The following is a 26,866-nucleotide window of genomic DNA, read 5'->3' as shown; positions in this document are numbered from 1 at the left end:
ACAAACTCAATAAGATCTAGTTTCCTTAAACAGGAATTTTGAAGTACATTTAATTTACTGGATTCTGTGTGATAGGCATTAGACAAGTTATGTTTTATAAAATGTGGAGTACAGAATATTTAATTTGAATTATATGGCATATTTATATATATAATATATAATATAGACCACAGTATGCGTTCAAAATTATTTTCTTCTTGATTAAGAATAAACAGGTTTTATAATTTAGCCAATTCTTTTATTAAAAGTTAAACTGTGGGGTGGGAGGTTCGGAGGGGAGTTCAGGATTGGGAACTCATGTACACCCGTGGCTGATTCATGTCAATGTATGGGAAAATCAATATGGTATTGTAAAGCAAAATAAAGTAAAAGTAAAAATTAAAAAAAAATAAATAAAAGTAAAAACTAAATTATGCATATAAAAAAAGTTAAACTGTGATTTATCACAATTTATTATTTTTTCCAGTTAAATTTAAGTTTACTATAGTTGACCAATGAGTAGTTATAGAAGACTCTTGGTATATTATATTTTTGTCATGTTATTTTTTAAAATTGAATATATTTGCTTTACAGAATTTTGTAGTTTACTGTCATACATCAACAAGAATCACCCATAGGTGCACCCATGTCCCCTCCCTCCCAAGCCACCCCCTTTATCTCCCTCTCCATCCTACCCTTCTCACTTGTCACAGAACCCCTGTCTGAGTTTCTTGAGTAATACAGCAAATTCTCACTGGCTATCTAGTTTACATGTGGCATTGCAAGTTTCCCTGTTACTCTCTCCATACAGCTCGCCCTCTCCCTCCTCCCCTCCCACCGTGTCCTTAGGTCTGCTTTCCATGTCCATTGGCATATTATTGATGTAAATCTTTGTTAAGACATGTACAGGTGATGTTTTTACATATTTGTTTTCCTTCATTTGTAATGAAATAGGACAACACTCAAAATGTATCTGTATCATGTTTGATAATATACTTTTAGAGGGGAATTTAACTTGCTTCTCTCCTGTGGTCCTAGTAAATTTTTCTTGAGTAAAAATAGCATTTCTTAGCTTTGCTGTTTGGAGAAGGCAATGGCAACCCACTCTAGTACTCTTGCCTGGAAAATCCCACGGACAAAGGAGCCTGGTATGCTGCAGTCCAGGGGGTCGCTAAGAGTCGGGCACAATTGAGTGACTTCACTTTCACTTTTCACTTTCATGCATTGGAGAAGGAAATGGCAACCCACTCCAGTGTTCTTGCCTGGAGAATCCCAGGGACAGTGGAGCCTGATGGGCTGCCGTCTATGGGGTCTAACAGAGTCTGACACGACTGAAGCGACTTAGCAGCTTTGCTGTTAATGTTATTGGAAAATGAGTGATTAATCTGAATTGTGAAAAATGTAAATTCATCTTCAGATTATTGACCACATATTACAAAAGTGAACTGAAGTCGCTCAGTCGTGTCCGACTCTTTGCGACCCCATGGACTGTAGCCTACCATGCTCCATGTCCATGGGATTTTCCAGCCAAGTACTGGAGTGGGTTGCCATTTCCTTCTTCAGAGGATCTTCCTGACCCAGGGATTGAACCCAGGTCTCCCGCAGAGTAGGCAGACACTTTACTGTCTGAGCCACCAGGGAAGTCAGGTAATAACATTAAAGATATCATTGCTCTTCCTATTCCTTTTGTTTTCTATTCTGTCTGTCTGTCTCTATATCTGCCTCCTGTTAATCCTGTCATGTTCTCTTTCCTGTCCCTTACCCACAGTTCAGTTCAGTTCAGTCCCTCAGTCGTGTCCAACTGTTTGAGGCCCCATGAATCGCAGCATGCCAGGCCTCCCTGTTCATCACCATCTCCTGGAGTTCACTGAGACTCACGTACATCGAGTCCTTGATGCCATCCAGCCATCTCATCCTCGGTCATCCCCTTCTCCTCCTGCCCCAATCCCTCCCAGCTTCAGAGTCTTTTCCAGTGAGTCAACTCTTCGCATGAGGTGGCCAAAGTACTGGAGTTTCAGCTTTAGCCTCATTCCTTACAAAGAAATCCCAGAGCTGATCTCCTTCAGAATGGACTGGTTGGATCTCCTTGCAGTCCAAGGGACTCTCAAGAGTCTTCTCCAACACCACAGTTCAGAAGCATCAATTCTTCGGTGCTCAGCTTTCTTCACAGTCCAACTCTCACATCCATACATGACCACAGGAAAAAACCATAGCCTTGACTAGATGGACCTTAGTCGGCAAAGCAATGTCTCTGCTTTTGAATATACTATCTAGGCTGCTCATAACTTTTCTTCCAAGGAGTAAGTGTCTTTTAATTTCATGGCTGCAGTCACCATCTGCTGTGATTTTGGAGCCCCCCAAAATAAAGTCTGATACTGTTTCCACTTTTTCCCCATCTATTTCCCACGAAGTGATGGGACTGTATGCCATGATCTTCATTTTCTGAATGTTGAGCTTTAAGCCAACTTTTTCACTCTCCTCTTTCACTTTCATCAAGAGGCGTTTTAGTTCCTCTTCACTTTCTGCCATAAGGGTGGTGTCATCTGCATATCTGAGGTTATTGATATTTCTCCCGGCAATCTTGATTCCAGCTTGTGTTTCTTCCAGTCCAGTGTTTCTCATGATGTACTCTGCGTATAAGTTAAATAAGCAGGGTGACAATATACAGCCTTGACGTACTCCTTTTCCTATTTGGAACCCACAGTAAGGAACCTTTAGTAAGGTGGATGAAGCTTTTCCTCAGGGACTCTGTCCTCTCCAATGATTCCCACGTATCATTCAACTCTCCCTATTCCATGATTTTAAATAAGAAATCTCATATACATACAGGCAGACCTCAGAGATATTGTGGGTTTGGTTTCAAACCACTGCAATAAAGTGACAATGACAATAAAATGAGTCACACAAAGGTTTTGGTTTCTCAGTGTATATAAATTTTATTTTTACTATACTATAGCCAAATGCATGCACAATAGTATGATGTATAAAAAATGTAAATACTTTAACTAAAAAATAATGCCTTTGGAAAAATGGCACGGATATATTTGCTTGATGCAGGGTTGGCAGGGTTACCTGAAACATTCAATTTGTAGAAAAAAAAATAAAACAAAATAAAACACGATATCTGTAAAGCAAAACACAATAAAATGAGGTATGCCTGTATCAAATTTTTTGATTCTTAATTAGTTCAAAACTCAAAATATCTGTATGTGTGTATACATGCATGTGTCCACAGTGGTGAGTGGGTGGTTGATAAATCTAAACCCAAACTTTATAATTGTCCAACTGCTAATCAATTAAAAAATTCAACCACAAGGAAAGGCAAAAGCTTTGCCCTCAATGATAATCTTACTGATTTTAAAATTCATGAGTTGATACATGTTGATGTATGGCAAAGCCAATACAGTATTATAAAGAAAGTAACCTCCAATTAAATAAATTTATATATTAAAAAAACATTCAGTTTAGACAATTTTCTAGACAAAGCTTGATCTGGTATTTTATTTTTTTTCTTCTTCTTAACTAGTACTGTTTTATAAAGCACTGCTACATCAATGTATGTGCCCTAATTTTCTTTCTCTTCCAATGGATGACTCACAATCTGCTTTTTTTTTTTTTTTTTTGGTGAATATCACTTCTGTTAGTGTTTATTTTATCGCATCAGGTGACAGTTCTCTATTTCACAGGATACTTTTTTACACTGAGTTTATTTGGAGGAGACAATATTAGAGAGTGAGAAATCTCATTTGATTTAGAGTTAATTGAAGAAGTCCTTTAAGTTTGATTTTTAAATGTCACTTGATTTAAACTCTTTTATACAGAAGAGTATAATAATAATCACCGAACCTCATCTAACACTCAGTATACCTATAAAACTTCTGCAGATATTCATATAAGCCTAAGAACAGTTAGACATATGGAGCAGAATGAGCTCAGTCCAGTAGTCATCAGCAGTGATGAGAGTATCTAGTGAGAGAGGAGAGAGAGGAATAAATTGAGGGCTAAGGATAGAGTCCTAAAGTTTTCAAACTGAAAAGGAGGAGCCTATTAAGGGAACTCTGGGTTTTCTACAGATAAATAATACAATTTATTTTCAGTTCCATTCTCCCACTGAGGGCTTCCCAGGTGCTGCCAGTGGCAAAGAACCCACCTGCCAAAGCAGGAGACATAAGAGTTTGATCTCTGGGTTGGGACGATACCCTGGATGAGGATATGGCAATGCACACCAGTATTCTTGCCTAGAGAATTCCTTGGACAGAGGATCCTGGCAATTTACAGTCCATAGGGTCATAAAAAGTTGGACACACTGAAGCGACTTAGCACACACACACATAGCCCCACTGAACAATCAGAATTTTTTCTAAAATATATTTAACAATTGTTATGGGTTGAATTGCATTCCCCCTCATCATATGTTGATGTCCTAACCCCTGTTACCTTAAATGTTACCTTATGTGGAATAATATTGCCACAGATAAAATCAGGTAAGTTCAGATGAGGCCATTCTAAAGTAGAATGGATCCCTAACTCAATATGACTGGTGTCCTCTTAAGGAGATGGCCATGTGAAAGAAAGACAAAAAGCAGAGCCAAAACAGATGCAGAGATTGGAGTTATGCTGCCACATATGGTAATTAGTCTGTCTGGGGTTTGTTGTTGTTTGTTTTAAGACTATTTTTTAGCAAGCAGTTTCAGTTTAATTTCATTTATATTTTGGTGAAGTAGAAAGTTCTCCTACCACAAATCCAAATAGTCCCAGACCAACAATCTTCTGACTTAACAATTTCTCACATTCAGTAGGAAATATTCCTTAGATGTTGAATTTTGATCTCTTCTCAAGCTAGTGCATGTGGTAGACACTATCTTGTGATGCTGGGCAGTGGCAGCAAGTTGCTGCTACCAATCAACCATGCCATCACAAAGGAAAAGAATTCATACACTTACAACTTTTATTCCATTTTTCCCTTTAAGCATAGTGTTCAAAACATTACATGAGATATTAACACTATTATGAAATAAGCTTTGTCTTAAATGATTTTGCCCAAACAGTAGAAACAGTGTCAGACTTTATTTTTGGCGGGCTCCAAAATCACTGCAGATGGTGACTGCAGCCATAAAATTAAAAGATGGTTACTCCTTGGAAGAAAAGTTATGAACAACCTAGATAGCATATTCAAAAGCAGAGACATTACTTTGCTGACTAAGGTCCGTCTAGTCAAGGCTATGGTTTTTCCTGTGGTCATGTATGGATGTGAGAGTTGGACTGTGAAGAAGGCTGAGTGCTGAAGAATTGATGCTTTTGAGCTGTGGTGTTGGAGAAGACTCTTGAGAGTCCCTTGGACTGCAAGGAGATCCAACCAGTCCATTCTGAAGGAGATCAGCCCTGGGATTTCTTTGGAAGGAATGATGCTAAAGCTGAAGCTCTAGTACTTTGGCCACCTTATGCGAAGAGTTGACTCATTGGAAAAGACTCTGAAGCTGGGAGGGATTGGGGGCAGGAGAAGAAGGGGACGACAGAGGATGAGATGGCTGGATGACATCACTGACTCGATGGACATGAGTCTGAGTGAACTCCGGGAGATGGTGATGGACAGGAAGGCCTGGCGTGCTGCAATTCATTGGGTTGCAAAGAGTTGGACATGACTGAACGACTGAACTGAACTGAACTGAACTGAGGCTAACATGGATCTTCTGAGCACATTTAAGTTAGGCTAGGCTCAGAGATATTATTTAGAATGTTAGGTAGATTAATGCATTTTTGACAAGATATTTTCATGTTACTTTGAGTTTATTGGGATAGAACCTCATTGTAAGTCAAAGAAGATCTGTATTTGTTTGCTTTTTCTATTTCTCTTTTTTATTGTTTACCACCTTTTTGTGTGACTGTTGCAGCTTTATTTGTTCCTTTTCTTCTATTGTTGCAACCTCTATGCAGACACATTATACAGAATGCCCTGTCCAGTTTTAAAACACATGAAAACTATAGGGGGGTGGGGGAGCGGTGGGAAGCACTGCTATTGATGACTTGAAAAACAATCTATTTTAGGTTTCACGTATTCACATAGATTTCATAGCCATATCCTTCATCACTAAGATCAGCTGAGAACAGAACGTTGATTCCTTTAGATAGTCATGCTAACACTTTCTCTTTTAAAATAATTGTACTGATGTCATAAAATAATTTCTATTTATTGTTGGTGATAGCAAACTGGTAATTTGTTATAAATGTTAGGGTATTTTGTTAATTCTTGAAATCAATTTCTGAAACAAACATGTAACTGCAAGGAAAGTTCTGGTTTTCTCCTTCATAGGATGAGACTCTTTCCAGTTAAAGAGATCTTCTTACGTTCAGAGATCACCTAGAAATACTGATTCACCATTTTGTGTTGTGCAACCTCATTCCAAAAATAGATTTTATATCATTAGTCTGAACTTAATGAAAGGATATTTTTCACATATTAATAGTGTGGGAAATTGTTAGAAGCTTGAAAACTCTCGTCACAATCTCTCATCTCTTGGAGGAGCCATTCTGAGCCATTGTTTACAGAATTGCTTGGAATTATGAGGATTCCTAGTTGTAAATGCCATTAATCGACTTTATTATACATTCTTTGTTAGTTTTCCCTGACTGGTGTTTTACTTTCCCCATTCTTTCTTTCTCTCTTCCTGGAATCACCTCCAAAATAAACATCCTGTCTCTGAGTCCCTGCCTCTGGCTCTGCATGTGATAAATGCCAATAATCAGGAAGTGTTAAAACTTATTAATTTGTTTTTTTTCCTCCAGTTAGAATGATCATAGGGTTTTTTTTTTTTAACTGTATAATACATGCTGAATGTCAGTGATTAATTTTCTGATACTAAACTATGTATTCCTACAGTGTCAACTTTCCCCATCTATATGATGCTTAGTTAACTGTAACTTAAAATTTACGATTTTAAAATTACGTTTAGGTAAAGCAAGCCTTTATTACAATGTTAAAGTTACCTTTCTATTGAGCTATAGTAGTTTTGAATCTTTTATCTTGTTAAACTAAAAGTTGCCAAATATGTAAACGATAATCTAGATATACTTAACAAAATATTATCAGTTTTCAACAGATGTCTTTGAACTTTGATAGGTCAACTAGGGAAAAGTTAGATAGAATATAAGTAATAGATATAAAACAGTATCTGAATCTGCTTTACCAAATGTTATATCAATATAACATAACCAATTTTATAAACTACAAAGAAAACATACTCTTAAAAATGTTTGTCTCGGCACAAAAAAGAAATTGGGAAATTATTAAAATATGAAAATTAGATCAATATATCTTAGTCCCAAAGAAAATAAAAACTGAAATGATATGCATTTTAAATTTTAAGATGATGACAACACCAGATATATCAAATGGATTAAATTTTAAAAAGGGAAAAAATATAAAAGCACAATGAAACCATCATTTATCATTATGTGATTTTTAATGTAGTAAGCCTTTTTAAAAAATAAGGAAAAAACATACCAAAAATTAGAAGAAAGTTTCAGTACACACATAAACATCATCTCATGATAAATGTAATTAAAGCACAATTAAAATGTTAGATCATTAAATGTTTATAACATTTATGAGCCAAAATGGTGACATTCTGTAAATTAGTTGTTTATAAATCACAGAGAAAGGAGAATGCTAATAAAAAAAAAATAACATCACACACTCTTTAGAAAAAGATAACAAATTCCAACAACAAATAAACTGTTAAAATTCTAAAATGATAAGCTTTGTTGGAAAGTTAAAGTAATTATAAAATTATATTTTCCCAAGACTATCTTTCAGTGGAATTTTTAATAATATATCATGGAGTCAGCAACTACAGGAATGCTGTGGTTTTAGTATGTGCAACTTTTTGAGCTTTTTCTGCCAATATAAAATTGATGATAATAATTATCATGTTTTTATCAATAATTTAAATTTAAGAATTCATTCTACATGTATAATAAGTGATGAGTCAAATATTTTATACTTACGAAAGTAAAAATTTAAAAGTAGACATGTTTAGTGAAAAATTATATGTCCTGGTGGCTCAATGCTAAAGAATCCACCCAGCTATGTAGGATACATGGGTTCAATCCCTGGTTGCAATGATCCCCTGGAACAGGGAGTGGCAACCCACTCCCGTATTCTTGCCTGGGAAACCCTATGGACAGAAGAGGCTGATGGGCTACTGTCCATGGGGTCACAAAAAGTCAGACACAACTTAATGACTAAAGAACAACAGAATAGAAAAGATTGTAAAAATACAGGAAGCAATGATATGTGTAGGTCCTCAATTAAGCTATGTTTTATAAGGGTTTTTGATGATGTAAGAACTTTTTTTTTTTTTTTTTTAATAAAGACCCACAGATCTAAATGCAACCAGTGTGTACTTGGAATATCACGAGTACAGCTGATTTTATTTTTAGAATAATTTTGTAAAATATATACGTATACTATTTAACCCACACAAAGTTATTTCTAAAATGAGCTATAAAGAGATTTCCCTATTCTATTTTGTTTGATTTCTGGATTGCTTTATAATTATTAATTTTATCTTTGCTGCTGCTGCTGCTGCTGCTAAATCACTTCAGTCGTGTCCGACTCTGTGTGACCCCATAGACGGCAGCCCACCAGGCTCACCTGTCCCTGGGATTCTCCAGGCAAGAATACTGGAGTGGGTTGCCATTTCCTTCTCCAATTCATGAAAGTGAACAGTGAAAGTGAAGTCTGTCAGTGGTGTCCAACTCTTAACGACCCGATGGACAGCAGCCCACCAGGCTCCTCCATCCATGGGATTTTCCAGGTAAGAGTACTGGAGTGGGACTCCATTGCCTTCTCCAATTTTATCTCTATATCCTCTATAACACAGAAAGTATATTGTGGAAAAAAGTTCTTTGTATCTTAAGCATAAATGTCAGAATCACCAAGATTATTCCTTCTCTCTAGGAAATGCACATAGGGAAAGAAAATTTAAATAACCATAAGTATATATTAATGGGAGCTTTGATTTGACTGAGAACATAGCTTGGGTTTCATAAGCCTCTTGTGTAAATAAAGCATTTCTTTTCAAGTTATTTGATTTCTTTTTTTCATTTTCTTTATCATATAAATAAGAGCTTCCTGTCAAAGAATGTCATTTCTACCTATTTACACTAATCAAATGAAAACTGATTCATATGCTACCCCACAGGGAGTTTCCTTCTTGGTTTATTTGTTCTTTTAAAAAACAGAATTGAGGATTTTGTGAAACATTTGAATCAGCTATTTGCTGCCTTTCTCTCATGTTATACATAAATTGTATTTCAGTTTAGTTCAGTTCAGTCACTCCGTCATGTCCGACTCTTTGTGACCCCATGAACCGCAGCACACCAGGCCTCCCTGTCCATCACTAACTCCCGGAGTCCACCCAAACCCATGTCTATTAAGTTGGTGATGCCATCCAACCATCTCATCCTCTGTCGTCCCTTCTCCTCCTGCCCCTAATCTTTCCTAGCATCAGGGTCTTTTCCAATGAGTCAGCTCTCCGCATCGAGTGGCCAAAGTATTGGAGCTTCAGCTTCAACATCAGTCCCTCCATGAACACCCAGGCCTGATCTCCTTTAGGATGGACTGGTTGGATATTCTTGCAGCCCAAGGGACTCTCAAGTGGCTTCTCCAACACCACAGTTCAAAAGCACCAATTCTTCGGTGCTCAGCCTTCTTCACAGTCCAACTCTCACATCCATACATGACTACTGGAAAAACCATAGCCTTGACTAGACGGACCTTTGTTGGCAAAGTAATGTCTCTGGTTCTTAACATGCTCTAGGTTGGTCATAACTTTCCTTCCAAGGAGCAAGCATCGTTTAAGTTCATGGCTTTAATCACCGTCTGCAGTGATTTTGGAGCCCCCCAAAATAAAGTCAGCCATTGTTTCCACTGTTTCCCCATCTATTTGCCATGAGGTGATGGGGCCGGATGCTATGATCTTAGTTTTCTGAATGTTGAGCTTTAAGCCAACTTTTTCACTCTGCACTTTCACTTTCATCAAGAGGCTTTTTAGTTCTTCTTCACTTTCTGCCATAACAGAGCAGTTATAAATGGCACCCTGCTATCTTTATAAAAAAGAACATTTTCAAACTTTTTCTGCATTCCCAGCAGAAGACAGAAATCAAACCATGAATGAAGAAACAAAGCAGAATACTTTGAACACAATGTATTAGAAAAGATCTCTGTTTTGATATCTTAAACTCTGGTCTGTTTTCTAGCTAAAACATTGTCTTTTATGTTTCTATTATGGAAAACAGGTAAATCAGAAACACTATATTTAATTGGCATTCTCCATCTATAAAATGACTTACTGACTCTATAATCCTATGAATTTTACGCAAGTACAAGAAAACATTTTTGTTTCTACATTTACATGCTATGAATTCTCTATTACTTTTGAATTTGAAAATCCAACATGGTGGATTAGTTTTGGATGATATCTAAAAATAGCAGATTTAGTGTAATATAGGTACTAAAAAGCAGTGAATATCTGCTTCAAATCATTTTAACTTAATGTAATTTTTAGTTTTTGTGGGATCTAAATTTTCCAACCAAGTTGAACCTTTGCCCCTTGTAGTGGAAGCACAGTCTTAACCACTGGACAACCAGGTAAGTCCCAGTCATTTTTAAAGCTACTGCAAAATATACCAGTTTAGTGATGGAATGTATAAAAAAACCATATCTTATAGTTCAGTATTTGATCTCTTTGTTGTTGTTTTTTTTTTTTAAGACTATTTCTTAAAACAGTTTCAAGTTCTCAGCAAAACTGAGAGGAATGTACAAAGTTTCCCTGTATACCTTATGTCTCCACACATGCATTCAGTTCAGTTCAGTCACTCAGTCGTGTCCAACTCTTTGCGACCCCACGAATTGCAGCACACCAGGCCTACCTATCCATCATCAAATCCTGGAGTTCACTCAGACTCGCGTCCATTGAGTCAGTGATGCCATCCAGCCATCTCATCTTCTGTCGTCCCCTTCTTCTCTTGCCCCCAATCCCTCCCAGCATCAGAGTCTTTTCCAATGAGTCAACTCTTCGCATGAGGTGGCCAAAGTACTGGAGTTTCAGCTTTAGCATCATTCCTTACAAAGAAATCCCAGGGTTGATCTCCTTCAGAATGGACTGGTTGGATCTCCTTGCAGTCCAAGGGACTCTCAAGAGTCTTCTCCAACACCACAGTTCAGAAGCATCAATTCGTTGGGGCTCAATCTTCTTCACAGTCCAACTCTCACATCCATACATGGCCACAGGAAAAACCATAGCCTTGATTAGACGGACCTTTATTGGCAAAGTAATGTCTCTGCTTTTGAATATACTATCTAGGCTGCTCATAACTTTACTTCCAAGGAGTAAGCGTCTTTTAATTTCATGGCTGCAGTCACCATCTGCAGTGATTTTGGAGCCCCGAAAAATAAAGTCTAACACTGTTTCCCCTGTTTCCCCATCTATTTCCCATGAAGTGATGGGACCGTATGCCATGATCTTCATTTTCTGAATGTTGAGCTTTAAGCCAACTTTTTCACTCTCCTCTTTTATAGCCTCTCCCATTATCAATATCCCCCACTAGGGTGGTACATTTGCTACAATTGATGAACATACATTGTCACAGCATAATCACACAATATCCAGTAAACATTGGGTTCACTCTTAAAAATTCTGTGGATTTGGACAAATGTAAAATGACAAGCATCCATTATTATGGGATCATGTGGGATATATTCAGTGCTCCAAAAATCTTCTGTGCTCTGCCAGTTCACTCCTTTCCATTTTACTCTTGACAACTTGATCATTTACTGTCTCCACAGTTTTCCCTTTTCCAAATGCAATTTAGTTGGACTAGGTTTACAGCCCACGGGGTTGCAAAGAGTTGAATGTAACTGAGTGACTAAGCACATACAGTAGAAAGACATTTCAGATTGACTTTTAATACTTAGTAATATGCATTTAAGGTTCCTCCATGTCTTTTTATGCATTGACAGTCCATTTCTTTTTTGGACTTTTATATTCAATTGTCTGAGTGTACTACAGTTTCTCCATTCACGTACTGAAAGACATCTCAGTTGATTCCAACTATAATTATTCACATGCAAGTTTTTGTGTAGATATGTTTTTAAATTCTTTGGGTATATGCTCCAAAGTGCCTTTGCTGAATCATATAGCACAAGTATGTTTAGCCAGCAAATGGTCTTCTGGAGTGGTTGTAACATTTTGAGTTCTCAGCCATGATGAATGAGAATTACTCTTGCTCCATATCCTCAGTAGCATTTTGTGTTGTCAGTGTTCCCGACTTTGGTATTCTAATAAGTATGGAGAAGAAAATAATTATATTATTTGCATTCCTTGATAACATCTAGTGCAGGGCATCTTTTCATATGCTTATTTGATGTATGCTTATCTTCTTTGGAGAGGTGTCTGTTAAAGAAATAAAAGGAATCCAAATAGGAAAAGAAGAAGTAAAACTCTCACTGTTTGCAGATGACATGATCCTCTACATAGAAAACCCTAAAGACTCCACCAGAAAATTACTAGAGCTAATCAATGAATATAGTAATGTTGCAGGATATAAAATCAACACACAGAAATCCCTTGCATTCCTATACACTAATAAGGAGAAAGTAGAAAAAGAAATTAAGGAAACAATTCCATTCACCATTGCAACGAAAAGAATAAAATACTTAGGAATATATCTACCTAAAGAAACTAAAGACCTATATATAGAAAACTATAAAACACTGATGAATGAAATCAAAGAGGACACTAATAGATGGAGAAATATACCATGTTCATGGATTGGAAGAATCAATATAGTGAAAATGAGTATCTACAAAGCAATCTACAAATTCAATGCAATCCCTATCAAGCTACCAGCGGTATTTTTCACAGAACTAGAACAAGTAATTTCAAGATTTGTATGGAAATACAAAAAACCTCAAATAGCCAAAGCAATCTTGAGAAAGAAGAATGGAACTGGAGGAATCAACTGGCCTGACTTCAGGCTCTACTACAAAGCCACAGTCATCAAGACAGTATGGTATTGGCACAAAGACAGAAATATAGATCAGTGCAACAAAATAGAAATCCCAGAGATAAATCCACACACATATGGACACCTTATCTTTGACAAAGGAGGCAAGAATATACAATGGAGTAAAGATAATCTCTTTAACAAGTGGTGCTGGGAAAACTGGTCAACCACTTGTAAAAGAATGAAACTAGATCACTTTCTAACACCGCACACAAAAATAAACTCAAAATGGATTAAAGATCTAAATGTAAGACCAGAAACTATAAAACTCCTAGAGGAGAACATAGGCAAAACACTCTCTGACATACATCACAGCAGGATCCTCTATGATCCACCTCCCAGAATTCTGGAAATAAAAGCTAAAATAAACAAATGGGATCTAATTAAACTTAAAAGCTTCTGCACAACAAAGCAAAATATAAGCAAGGTGAAAAGACAGCCTGCAGAATGGGAGAAAATAACAGCAAATGAAGCAACTGACAAAAACTAATCTCAAAAATATACAAGCAACTCCTGCAGCTCAATTCCAGAAAAATAAATGACCCAATCAAAAAATGGGCCAAAGAACTAAATAGACATTTCTCCAAAGAAGACATATGGATGGCTAACAAACACATGAAAAGATGCTCAACATCACTTATTATTAGAGAAATGCAAATCAAGACCACAATGAGGTACCACTTCACACCAGTCAGAATGGCAGCGATCCAAATGTCTACAAGAAATAAATGCTAGAGAGGGTGTGGAGAAAAGGGAACCCTCCTACACTGTTGGTGGGAATGCAAATTAGTACAGTCACTATGGAGAACAGTGTGGAGATTCCTTAAAAAACTGGAAATAGAACTGCCTTATGACCCAGCAATCCCACTGCTGGGCATACACACCGAGGAAACCAGAATTGAAAGAGACACATGTACCCCAATGTTCATCACAGCACTGTTTATAATAACCAGGACATGGAAACAACCTAGATGTCCATCAGCAGATGAATGGATAAGAAAGCTGTGGTACATATACACAATGGAGTATTACTCAGCCATTAAAAAGAATTCATTTGAATCAGTTCTGATGAGATGGATGAAACTGGAGCCGATTATACAGAGGTAAGCCAGAAAGAAAAACACCAATATAGTATACTAACACATATATATGGAATTTAGATAGATGGTAATGATGACCCTGTATACAAGACAGCAAAAGAGACACAGATGTGTAGAGTGAACTTTTGGACTCAGAGGGAGAGGGAGAGGGTGGGATGATTTGGGAGAATGGCATTGAAACATGTATACTATCATGTAAGAAACAAATCGCCAGTCTATGTTCAATGCAGGATACAGGATGCTTGGGGCTGCTGCACGGGGATGATCCAGAGAGATGAAATGGGAGGTAGGAGGGGGGTTCATGTTTGGGAACTCATGTACACCCGTGGTGGATTCATGTCAATGTATGGCAAAACCAATACAGTATTGTAAAGTAAAATAAAGTAAAAATAAAAATTTAAAAAAATAATATAAAATTCATAGAACAGTGAAAAAAAAAAAAAAAGCAAAACATTTCGTTCCTCGTCTTACAATCTTGATCAATTTACCATTAAATGAAATAGATCTCTGTAGTGTAATATAAGGAGAAGGCAATGGCAACCCACTCCAGTACTCTTACCTGGAAAGTCCCATGAGCGGAGGAGCCTGGTGGGCTGCAGTCCGTGGGGTTGCTAAGAGCTGGACACAACTGAGAGACTTCACTTTCACTTCTCACTTTCATGCATTGGAGAAGGAAATGGCAACCCACTCCAGTGTTCTTGCCTGGAGAATCCCAGGGACGGGGAAGCCTGGTGGGCCGCTGTCTATGGGGTTGCACAGAGTCAGACATGACTGAAGTGACTTAGCAACAGCAGCAGTTTAATATAAAGAATAGCAAAAAATAATGATTTGTCCAATTAAAGCTATTTATACCATGGGGAACAGATATAACAAACAAATAAAATGAAAGTTAAAAAAAAGTCTTTGGATCATTTTAAAAATTTGTTTGTTTTCTTAATGTTGAATTTTAAGAATTCTTCCTATATTTTGGATAACAATCTTTTATCAGATGTGTCTTCTACAAATATTTTCTCTTGGTCTATGACTTATATCCTCATTCTCTTGACTTCTCTTTCACAGAATAGATTTTTGTTTTAAAATTATTTATTTATTTGGCTACACCAGGTCTCACTTGTAGCATGTGGACTGGTCTTTAGTGGTGGCATGAGAACTCTCAGTTGCAGCGTGTGGGAACTCAGTTGCAGCATGTGGGATCTAGTTCCCTGAAGAGAGACTGAGCCCAGGCCCCTGCATTGGGAGAACAGAGTCTTAGCCACTGGACCACCAGGAAAGTCCCTAGATAATTTTCTTTTTTCTTTCTTTCTTTCTTTCTTTTTTTTTTTTAAGTGAAGCTCAGTTTGTCAATTGTTTGTCTCATAGGTTGAACTTCTGGTGTTGTTCCTAAAAGGTCATCATCATACCCAAGTTTATCTAGGTTTCCTTCCATGCTATCTTCTGGGAATCTTACAGTTTTGTATTTGATATTTATGTCTCTGATCCATTTTAGGTTAGCTTTTGTGAAGGGTGTAAAGTCTATGTCTAGATTCATATTTTTTTTTTTTTCTTTTTGGCATATGGATGTCCAGTTTTTCCAGAACCATTTTTTGAAAACACTATACATTGTAGTGTTTTTGCTCTTTTGTAAAAGATTATTTGATTATATCTGTGTCTATTTCTGGCCTCTCTAGCACTACATTCATTTATTTTTCTTTTCCTTTTTAATTTTTCAGTTCAATTTTCTGTGTTTTGATTTCTGTAGTGCTATAGTAAGTCTTGAAGTTAGGTAGTATCAATCTTTCTATTTAGTTTTATTCCTTCAGTATCAAGTTGACGATTCTGGGTCTTTAGCCTCTCCATATTAACTTTAGAATCACATTGTGCATATCTATAAAGTATTAATAACTTTCTGGGATTTTGATTGGGATTGCATTGAATCAATAGACCAAGTTTTTCAGCACTGATGTCTTTACAACATTGAGTCTTCCTATTCATATACAGGGAATATCTTGCTGTTTAATTGTTACTTGATTTCATTCATCAGACTTTTACAGTTTTCCTCTTATAGATCTTGGACATATTTTGTCAGATTTATAGCTAAGTATTCTATTTTAGGGGATACTAGTATAAATGTTAATATGTTGCTGTGTATTTTAAGATTTCAATTTTTTGTTTCTGGTAAACAGGAAAGCAGTTGACTTTTTCCATAGTAACTTTGTATTCTGCAACCTTGCTATAGCTGCTTATTAGATCCAGATTTTTTTGTTGTTGTTAACTTTTTTCTGATTTTCTAAATAGAAAATCATGTCATCTGCAAATAAAGACAGTCTTATGTCTTCCTTTCCAATCTGTATAGCTTTTCCCCCTTATCTTGTCCTTGTGCATTAAGTAGGATTTCTAATAAGATATTGAAAAGAAGTGGTGATTTTTCTTCTTCACCCCATTTATTGGATGGACTATATTAATCAATTTTCAAATGTTTAACCAGTTTTGCATATCTGGGATAAATCCCCCTTGGTTATGGCGTGTAATTCTTTGTTTACATTGTTTACTCATATTTTGTTGTGAACTCCTATCTCTATGTTCATGGGAGATATTTATTTATAGTTTTTATCATAATTTCTTTGTCTTTTTTTTAATACTAGGGTAATACTGGCCTTATGGGATGAAATAGGAAGTATTCCCTTTGCTTCTATCCTCTGAAAAAGATTGCAGAGGATTAGTACAATTTTTTTTTTTTTTTTCTTAAACATTCAGTGAAATCACTAGTGAATCCATCTGGGCCTGGTGCTTTCTGTTTTTGGAGGTTATTTGCTGTTATCCAACATTTGCTTAATAGGTGTAGGCAAATTCAAGTTATCTATTTTTTCTTATGTTAGTTTTAGAAAACTGTTCCTTTAAGGAATTGGCCTATTTCATATAGGATCAATTTTGTGAGCATAGCATTCTTTATTGTATTCCTTTATTATCCTTGGGCTTCCCTAGTGGCTCAGATGGTAAAGAATCTGCCTGCAATTCAGGAGACCTGGGTTTGATCCCTGGATTGGGAAGATCCTGGGCAACCCACTGCAATCCCATGGACAGAGGAGCCTGGCAGGCTGCAGTCCGTGGGGTCACAAAGAGTAGGGCACAACTGAATGACTAATACTTCTTATTTCTTTCTTTATTATCCTTATAATGCCCATAGGATCTGTAATGATATTCCCTGTTTTGTTTCTGATATTAGCAATTTGTGTCCTTTCTCTTTTCTTCTCAGTTATCCTGGCTGACTTAACCATTTTAATTATCTTTTCAAATAACAAGCTTTTGGTTTTATAGATTTTTTCTTGATTTCTTATTATTAATTTCATTGATGTTTGCTCTTATTTTTGTTATTTCTATCCTTTTGCTTAGCTTGAATTTATTTTATCTACTATTTTAGTTTCCTATAGTAGCATCTTAAATATTAAATGTGTATCATTTTTATAATTTATGCATTAATTTCTATAATTTTCTCTACTGCTTTTGCTACATCTTATATATTTTGATGACTGTATTTTTACTTTCATTTTATTGAAATATATTTTAATTTCTCTTGAGGTTTCTTCAACTTATGTGTTGTTTAGTAGTATGTTGTTTAATTTCTACATATTATGTTATTTTCCAATTATCCTTCTTCGACTGATTTTTAGTTTAATTACATACAGTATGGTATGAGAGAAGAGATGGTATGGTTCCCATTTTGTGGTGTTTTTAAAAAATTGTTAAAGATGTATTTTGTTCTCATAATGTGGTTTATTTTTGTGAAAGCTCCATATGATCTTGAGAAGAATGTGTAGTTTACTGTTGTTGGATGATGTTATCTATTTTGTTGTTTCTCTGTCACTATGTCATGTCCAACTCTTGTGTCCCCATGTACCAGGGTCCTCTGTCCTTTGCTGTCTCCCAGAGTTGACTCAGGTTAATGTTCACTGAGTTGGTGATCCTGTTATCTATAGATGTCAGTTATATCAAGAAAGGCAATGCCAAAGAATGCTCAAACTACCGCACAATTGCACTTATCTCATATGCTAGTAAAGTAATGCTCAAAATTCTCCAAGCCACGTTTCAGCAATACATGAACCATGAACTTCCAGATGTTCAAGCTGGTTTTAGAAAAGGCAGCAGAACCAGAGATCAAATTGCCAACATCTGCAGGATCATCGAAAAAGCAAGAGAGTTCCAGAAAAACATCTACTTCTGCTTCATTGACTATGCCAAAGTCTTCGACTGTGTGGATCACAATAAACTGTGGGAAATTCTGAAAGAGATGGGAATACCAGACCACCTGACCTCTTGAGAAACCTATATGCATGTCAGGAAGCAACAGTTAGAACTGGACATGGAACAACAGACTGGTTTCAAATAGGAAAAGGAGTATGTCAAGGCTTTATATTGTCCGCCTGCTTATTTAACTTATATGCAGAGTACATCATAAGAAATGCTGGGCTGGAGGAAGTACAAGCTGGAATCAAGATTGCTGGGAGAAATATCAATAACCTCAGATATGCAGATGACACCACCCTTATGGCAGAAAGTGAAGAGGAACTAAAAAGCCTCTTGAGGAGAGTGAAAAAGTTGGCTTAATGCTCAGCATTCAGAAAACTAAGATCATGGCATCTGGTCCCATCACTTCATGGGAAATCAATGGGGAAACAGTGGAAACAGTGTCAGACTTGATTTTGGGGGGGGGAGTTCCAAAATCACTGCAGATGGTGACCTCAGCTATGAAATTAAAAGACGTTTACTCCTTGGAAGAAAAGTTATGACCAACCTAAATAGTATATTCAAAATCAGAGACATTACTTTGCCAACAAATGTCCATCTAGTCAAGGCTATGGTTTTTTGCAGTAGTCATATTTGGATGTGAGAGTTGGTCTGTGAAGAAAGCTGAGGACTGAAGAATTGCTGCTTTTGAACTGTGGTGTTGGAGAAGACTCTTCAGAGTCCCTTGGACTGCAAGGAGAATGATGCTGGGAATGATTGAGGGCAGGATGAGAAGGGGACGACAGAGGATGAGATGATTGAATGGCATCACCAAATCAATCAACATGGGTTTGGGTGGACTCTGGGAGTTTGTGATAGACAGGGAGGCCTGGCATGCTGTGGTTCATTGGGTCGCAAAGAGCTGGACACGACTGAGCATCTTAACTGAACTGAACTGAACTGAATGATTAAAGCAGTAAGCACTTTTTTTGTGTATTTGTTACCCATAAAATATATCATTTTTGTGAAAATGTCTCTTCATGTTCCTGTAATTTTTCTTTTACGTCTTCTCATTGTTGATAATTAATATCCTTAGCTACAAATTTGATATATATACATGTGTATATATATATATATATATATATATATATATATATGTGCAATATATATATGCATGTATGTATCTATCTGGACTTCCTAGTGGCACTAGTTGTAAAGAACTGGCCTGCCAATGCAGAAGACATAAGAGACATGGTTTCAATCAATCCCTGGGTCAAGAAGATCTCCTGGAGGTGGGGATGGCAGTGTACTCCAGTATTCTTGCCAGGAGAATCACATGTATAGAGGAGCTTGGCAAAATACAGTCCACAGGGTCACAAAGACCCTGCTATTTGTCATGCAGTGATGGGGCTGGATGCCTCAATCTTTCTTTTTTTTTTTTAATAGTCTTAACCCAGATTTTTCACTCTCCTCCTTCACCCTCATCAAGAGACTTTTTAGTTCCTCTTCATTTTCTGCCATTAGAGTGGTATCATTTGCCTATCTGTGGTTGTTGATGTTTCTCCCACCTATCTTGATTCCTGCTTGTAACTCAGGTAGCCCAGCATTTCTCATGATGTGCTCACTGTATAGGTCAAACAAACAGGGTGCCAGCAGACAGCTGTCATTTTGATCCATTTATCTTCATTTCAGTTCTGTCATCAAGGGGTGATTTGCTTTACCTTTGGTAAAAGATGATACTTACCTTACTTATGATAAAAGATAATAAATTGAGGAATAAGAAATATTTTAAGCATTTATTTGAGCAAAAATTAATTGAGACCAGACAGCCCTGCACTGAAAATGGTTGGGAGTAGCATATTGTGTAGGAGCTCAAGGAAAGATTTACAAAAGCAAGAACATCATATGACTGAGTATCACTTAATGCCTATTTGACTGTGGTTGGTTGGTCTTACATTTCCATTTTATAAACCAAGAAGCGTCTAGAGCCTTAGATTTTGGTTTGCTTACATATGCCTCCATGGCAATAAAGCCATTTCAGTCTACTAGCATCCTTGTATGAAATTTACTCAGCTGTGTCCAACTCTTTGCTACCCATGAACTGTAGCCTTCCAGGCTCTTCTGTCCATGAAATTCTGCAGGCAAGAATGCTGGAGTGGGTTGCCATTCCCTTCTCCGGGGGATGCTCCTGACCCAGGGATAGAACCCAGGTCTCTCACAATGCAGGCAGATTCTTTATCATCTGAGCCACCAGGGAAGCCCACAGCATCCTTACTGAATTAATTTAACACCTAACTCACAGTTGTGCAGATTAAAGGAATTAATGCAAAGAACTTCCGATCAAGGGTAGCATATAGTGAGGGCACATGATCTATGAGCTGGTCCATCAGAATATCTAACTTCAAAGTAGTAGGTTGTCTATCCATCTCTCCTTTACCCTCTTAAATTCACAGAGGGTTATTTATCAGATAACTAAATGACAAGTAATTAAGTCATAAATAGCATATATGTTGAAACCAAATTGTTAGAAGAAATATGTTACTAACATTTTCAAAACAGAGACAACTTGTGGCTAAGGAGTTTCTTATATTTTTCAGTTACTTGAAGCACAGTCTCGGAAGTGCTTCTCTAGCTGTAATGGTACATAAAAATGATTAGCTTTCAAAACTTTTGCCATACAGCATACAAAGAGAAACAAAGGTATAGGCCTCATTCCTTTTTTCTGTCTAAAGAAAGTGTTTCCTTTAGGCCACACAGAGCTTGTCATTCAGTTGCATCTGGAAAGAGCCCAATTCTAAACATAACTTGTATTTTCCTTGGAATATAGAAGGGACATTTAATTTACATTTTGTCATATTTCTGTGTTTCTTAGCACATCAGGTTTCCATTCATCAAAGTAGGATAATTTTTCACATAGACCATAGCAGAAAGCAAGTGTCCTTGTCATTCCCATTACCTGTCTCTAATCTCTCTTCCACACAACCCTCAAGCATTATCAGCTTTAGAGGAGAGTAAATTGAAAAATCAAAGAATGATTTTTAAATCTGTGCACAGCTGCACTAAATAACGAATTCTATAAAGGGGCCTCCCTGCACTTTCTTTTCTCTTTCATAAGGTTTCGTGATAAAAGAATGCCTACCAGGGACAAAGGGATTCAAGCTTTCAGTGAGCAGAGCTCTCTATTCAGACCAGACACAGACCTCTGGATGATTGACAGGGGTTTCCACCTCTTCTCTATTCCCCAGCATCCAGCACACCCAGATGCAAGTCTCTTGGTCCCTGGTGGGCTGTCTGGATAGCAGTCTCTCAAGTAATTTTAGAGCTTATCAATGGGTTACAGTTTGACCTCTAATGCTAAACTCCTGGGTAAAAATGATACTGTTAATAACTTTTTCTTAGTCTAGAAAATTATATAAAAAAATAAATCATGTCATAGAGTTTTTATGGCTTCTTGTTAAAATTTTCCACACATATGTATGTGAGAAAACATTTAAAAATAACTTATCTGTGAATACTATACTCTAATACTCAGTCGTCCTAGGGCAAATATCAGTTAAATAAATCCCTAGCATATGGGATTAATAACTCAGGTAAGTTTGAAATGGTTACAGCTGGTTACATAAAATATTACAAAGCAAACTGACATTTATTTATTGTGATATCATAGAAAAACACCTTCATTTGTACCCAGAATGAATCAATCAAATTTCATTTAGAAACTGAGAATGTATGGAAATGTGCTACATGATTTGGGGGCTTTATTAAGAGTATTAATGAAGAAGACTGAACAATCTAATACAAGTGCAACTCTAAATTATCTTTGAAAAAAATAGCACATACAAGAATGAATAATTCACAGTATTTTTTAAAAATGACTATGTAATTATGATTAACATATAAAATCTGTATATATTCAGTGTTCACAACCTAACGAGTTTGGAGATAAGTACATACCTGTGATGGAGTTGTTGTTCATTCACTAGGTCGTGTCCAACTCTTTGTTACCCTATGAATTGCAGCACACCAGACTTCCCTGACCTTCACTGTCTTCTAGAGTTTGCACAAACTCGTGGCCATTGAGTCAGTGATGCCGTTGAACAATTTCATCCTCTGATGCCCCCTTTTCATCTTACCTTCAATCCTTCTCAGCATCAGGGTCTTTTCCAGTGAGTCAACTCTTCATATCAGGTGGCCAAAGTATTGGAGCTTCAGCTTCAGCATCCGTCCCTCCAATGAATATTCAGGGTTGATTTTATTAAGGATGGACTGGTTTGATCTCCTTGCTGTCCAAGGGACTCTCAAGAGTGTTCTCTACCACCACAGTTCAAAAGCATCAATTTTTTGGCACTCAGCCTTCTTTATAGTCAGCTCTTACAACTATACATGACTACTGTGATGGAGTGGGAAATGACAACCTACTCCAGTATTCTTGCTTCAGAAGTTCCATGGACAGAGGAGCCTGGTTGGCTACAGTCCATAAGGTCACAAAGAACTGGACATGACTGAGCAAACACGCACACGCACACCATCTGTGATATCATCACTATGATCTATATCCATATTCTCTAAAGAATCCTCCTACCCCAAAGCAATCCTTAAATACAATGCAGGTATTATATATATATTCTTTTATTGCATGTGAACCTGTGTACACACAGTATATAGTCATTATTTGGTTGTATGAGATAATTTACTTCCTGATGTATTAAAAACTAAAACTAACAGTAAATCAAGGGACAAAATAAGATGAATGATTCCAAAAGGTAGCTTATTGGTTTAATGAACCAGTGTCTACTTTTATTAATTATATATGTGCAATGTTCAATAAGTTCTGAGTGTGAAGCTAATAGAAATCAGTAGACTACCATTTCTCTTTTTGCAAAAAAAATAATTTTTCTCTTTATATTGTATATATTTATTCTGTGTGGGTCCCTCAAAATGATATGTTGAAGTCATAATTCCTGAGTTTTTTGAAAATGACTTTAATTGGAAATAGGGCATTTACAGATGTAATAAGTTTGAATAGTGCTGGATTAGCATGGGCCCTAAGTTCAAGCACTGGTGTCTTTACAAGACGAAAATCAAGACATGGATACACAGGGAGAGAGTTATGGGAAGACAGGCAGATATTGGAGAGATGGGATTTCAAGTCAAGGAATGCCAGATATTGCCAGCAACTACTCATTGCTTGGAGAAAGACATGGAGCGGATTCTCCTTCAGAGCCACATCCTGATTTCAAACTTTCAGCCTGCAAAACAGTGGAGGAATACATTTCTGTTATGTTAAGCCACCTAGTGAGACAGTCAGTTGTAAGCAGGTTGATAAGTCCGGGGTCCCCAAGGAGGACAAAGGGGTCTGGGGCTCTTGAGGAAGAGATAGGGGTCCGGAATTCTCAAGGAGGAGAAAAGGACAACCTCCCCTCCTCACCCCCCCCCCTTTTTTTTCCTCTACATTCCTTGGTCTTCAGTTCAGTTCAGTTCAGTTCAGTTCAGTTCAGTTCAGTCTCTCAGTCATGTCTGACTCTTTGTGACCCCATGAATCGCAGCACGCCAGGCCTCCCTGTCCATCACGATCTCCCGGAGTTCACTCAGACTCATGTCCATCGAGTCTGTGATGCCATCCAGCCATCTCATCTTCGGTCGTCCCCTTCTTCTCCTGCCCCCAATCCCTCCCAGCATCCGAGTCTTTTCCAATGAGTCAACTCTTTGCATGAGGTGGCCAAAGTACTGGAGCTTCAGCTTTAGCATCATTCCTTCCAAAGAAATCCCAGGGCTGATCCCCTTCAGAATGGACTGGTTGGATCTCCTTGCAGTCCAAGGGACTCTCAAGAGTCTTCTCCAACACCACAGCTCAAAAGCATCAATTCTTTGGTGCTCAGCCTTCTTCACAGTCCAACTCTCACATCCATACGTGACCACTGGATAGTCACATGAAATGTTTTTTTCTTTAAGCTTGGAGCTGATGATTACACAACGAAACAACTCAGTTTAACTCTGCTAAGGATTATTTAACAACAATGTGTCCTACTTGACCACAGTGTCTCCTCCTTGAAAACTTCCAGACTAATCCTATTATCTTCAGTTCAGTTCAGATCAGTGGCTCAGTTCTGTCTGACTCTTTGCAACCTGATGGACTGCAGCACTCCAGGCTTCCCTGTTCATCATCAACTCCCGGAGCTTACGCAAACTCATGTCCATCAAGCTGGTGATGCTATCCAACCATCTCATCCTCTAACAATCCCTTCTCCTCCTGTCCTCAATCTTTCCCAGCATCAGTGTCTTTTCAAATGGGTCAATTCTTTGCATCAGATGGCCAAAGTATTTGAGTTTCAGCTTCAACATCAGTCCTTCCAATGAATATTCAGGACTTATCTAACTTAGGATGGACTAGCTGGATCTCCTTGCAGTTGAAGGGAATCTCAAGAGTCTTCTCCAACACCACAGTTCAAAAGCATCAATTCTTTGGCACTCACCTTTATAGTCCAACTCTCACATACAAACATGTCCACTGGAAAAACCATAGCCTTGACTAGATGGACATTTGTTGGCAAAGTAATGTCTCTGCTTTTTAATATGCTGTCTAGGTTGGTCATAGCTTTTCTTCCAAGGAGCAAGTGTCTTTTAATTTCATGGCTGCAGTCACCATCTGCAGTGATTTTGGAGCCCCCCAAAAATAAAGTTTCCCACTGTTTTCCATTGTTTCACCATCTATTTGCCATAAAGTTATGGGACCAGATGCCATGATCTTAGTTTTCTGAATGTTGAGCTTTAAGCCGACTATTTCACTCTCTTCTTTTCCTTTCATCAAGAGGCTCTTTAGTTCTTCTTCACTTTCTGCCTTAAGGTTCATATCATATGTGTATCTGAGGTTATTGATATTTTTCCTGAAAATCTTGATTCCAGCTTGTGCTTCATCCAGCCCAGCATTTCTCATGATGTACTCTGCATATAAGTTGATTAAGCAGGGTAACAATATACAGCCTTGACATACTCCTTTCCTGATTTGGAACCTGTCTGTTGTTCCATGTCCAGTTCTAACTGTTGCTTCTTGACCTGCATACATGTTTCTCAAGAGGCAGATCAGGTGTTCTGGTATTCCCATCTCTTTAAGAATTTTCCACAGTTTATTGTTATCCACACAGTCAAAGACTTTGGCATGGTCAATAAAGTAGATGTTATTGTGGAACTCTCTCGTTTTTTTGATGATCCAGTGGATTTTGTCAATTTGCTCTCTGGTTCCTCTGCTTTTTCTAAATCCAGCTTGAGCATCTGGAATTTCATGGTTCACATACTGTTGAAGCCTGGCTTGGAGAGTTTTGAAGATTTCTTTGCTAGTATGTGAGATGAGTACAATTGTGCGGTAGTTTTTGCAGTCTGTGGCATTGCCTTTCTTTAGGATTGGAATGAAAACAGAACTTTTCCAGTCCTGTGGCCATGCTGAGTTTTCCAAATTTGCTGGCATACTGAGTGTAGCACTTTCATAGCATCATCTTTTAGTATTTGAAATAGCTCAACTGGAATTCCACCACCTCCACTAGCTTTGCTTGTAGTGATACTTCCTAAGGCCCACTTGACTTTGCATTCCAGGATATCTGGCTCTAGGTGAGTGATCACCCCATCATGATTATCCGGGTCATTAAGATATCTTTTGTGTGGTTCTTTTGTATATTCTTGCCACCTCCTCTAAATATCTTTTGCTTCTATTTGGTCCATGCCATTTCTGTCTTTTATTGTGCCCATCTTTGCATGAAATATTCTCTTGGTATCTCTAATTCTTTTGAAGAGATCTCTAGTCTTTCCTGTTCTATTGTTTTCCTGTTTCTTTGCACTGATCACTGAGGAAGGCTTTCTTATCTCTCCTGTTATCTTAATGCGTATATTATGGGAGTGGGTAAGATCTTTCTATTGTTAGTTGTAATCCTGTCATCTTAAAATGTAAATTGTGGGAACAGGTCTAGTAAGATCTTTACCAACTTGAAGCATTCTTTAATTTATTGTAATAATCAATTAAAAAAGTATATAGCTCTCTTGCTAAGACTAGCAAGAGGGGCACTCTCCATCCCCCTTCTGATGTCTATTTAAGAAGCTTTCTCTTTCCCTTTTCATATACTTTAATAAAACTACTACACAAAAGCTCTTGAGTCATCAAACCTGGTCCCTGGTCCAGAAGCTACATCTTCTTCTTTGAAGATCATGAATCCAACACACTGTTCACTGTAAGCTGTCACTAGTTTGTAGGTCATTGTTATGGAAACTGTCAGAAACTATTTGATAAAATTTGCCTTTAGTTTTACATATTTTTATATGGTGGTGGATCTATGTTTTATGCTTGCTACATTTGTGGTAATCAATTATATTAATTTCTACCATGGAAATTAAGGACTTTCCCATTATAAAAATATGATTCACTGAAATACTTTTACCATTTAGCTTCATATTTAAATATTCTTTCTCTTCTCTGACTTTCCTTCCCTTTTCTTCCTTTTTCCTTTAATACAAGGTGAGCAGCACAGCTTTTT

At 37.3% G+C, this 26,866-nt stretch overlaps 1 pseudogene; it reads right to left on the bottom strand.

Moving 5' to 3' along the window:
* Positions 1-26,590, bottom strand: part of LOC101120991 (lys-63-specific deubiquitinase BRCC36-like) — a 90,885-nt pseudogene extending 64,295 nt beyond the window's left edge.
* Between the last annotated feature and the right edge of the window lie 276 nt (positions 26,591-26,866).

The sequence above is a fragment of the Ovis aries genome, chromosome 2 (assembly GCF_016772045.2).
Source record: "Ovis aries strain OAR_USU_Benz2616 breed Rambouillet chromosome 2, ARS-UI_Ramb_v3.0, whole genome shotgun sequence".
Classification (NCBI taxonomy): Eukaryota; Metazoa; Chordata; class Mammalia; order Artiodactyla; family Bovidae; genus Ovis; species Ovis aries.
Note: the sequence above shows the minus strand (reverse complement) of the source record. Positions and strands in the feature narration are given on the sequence as shown.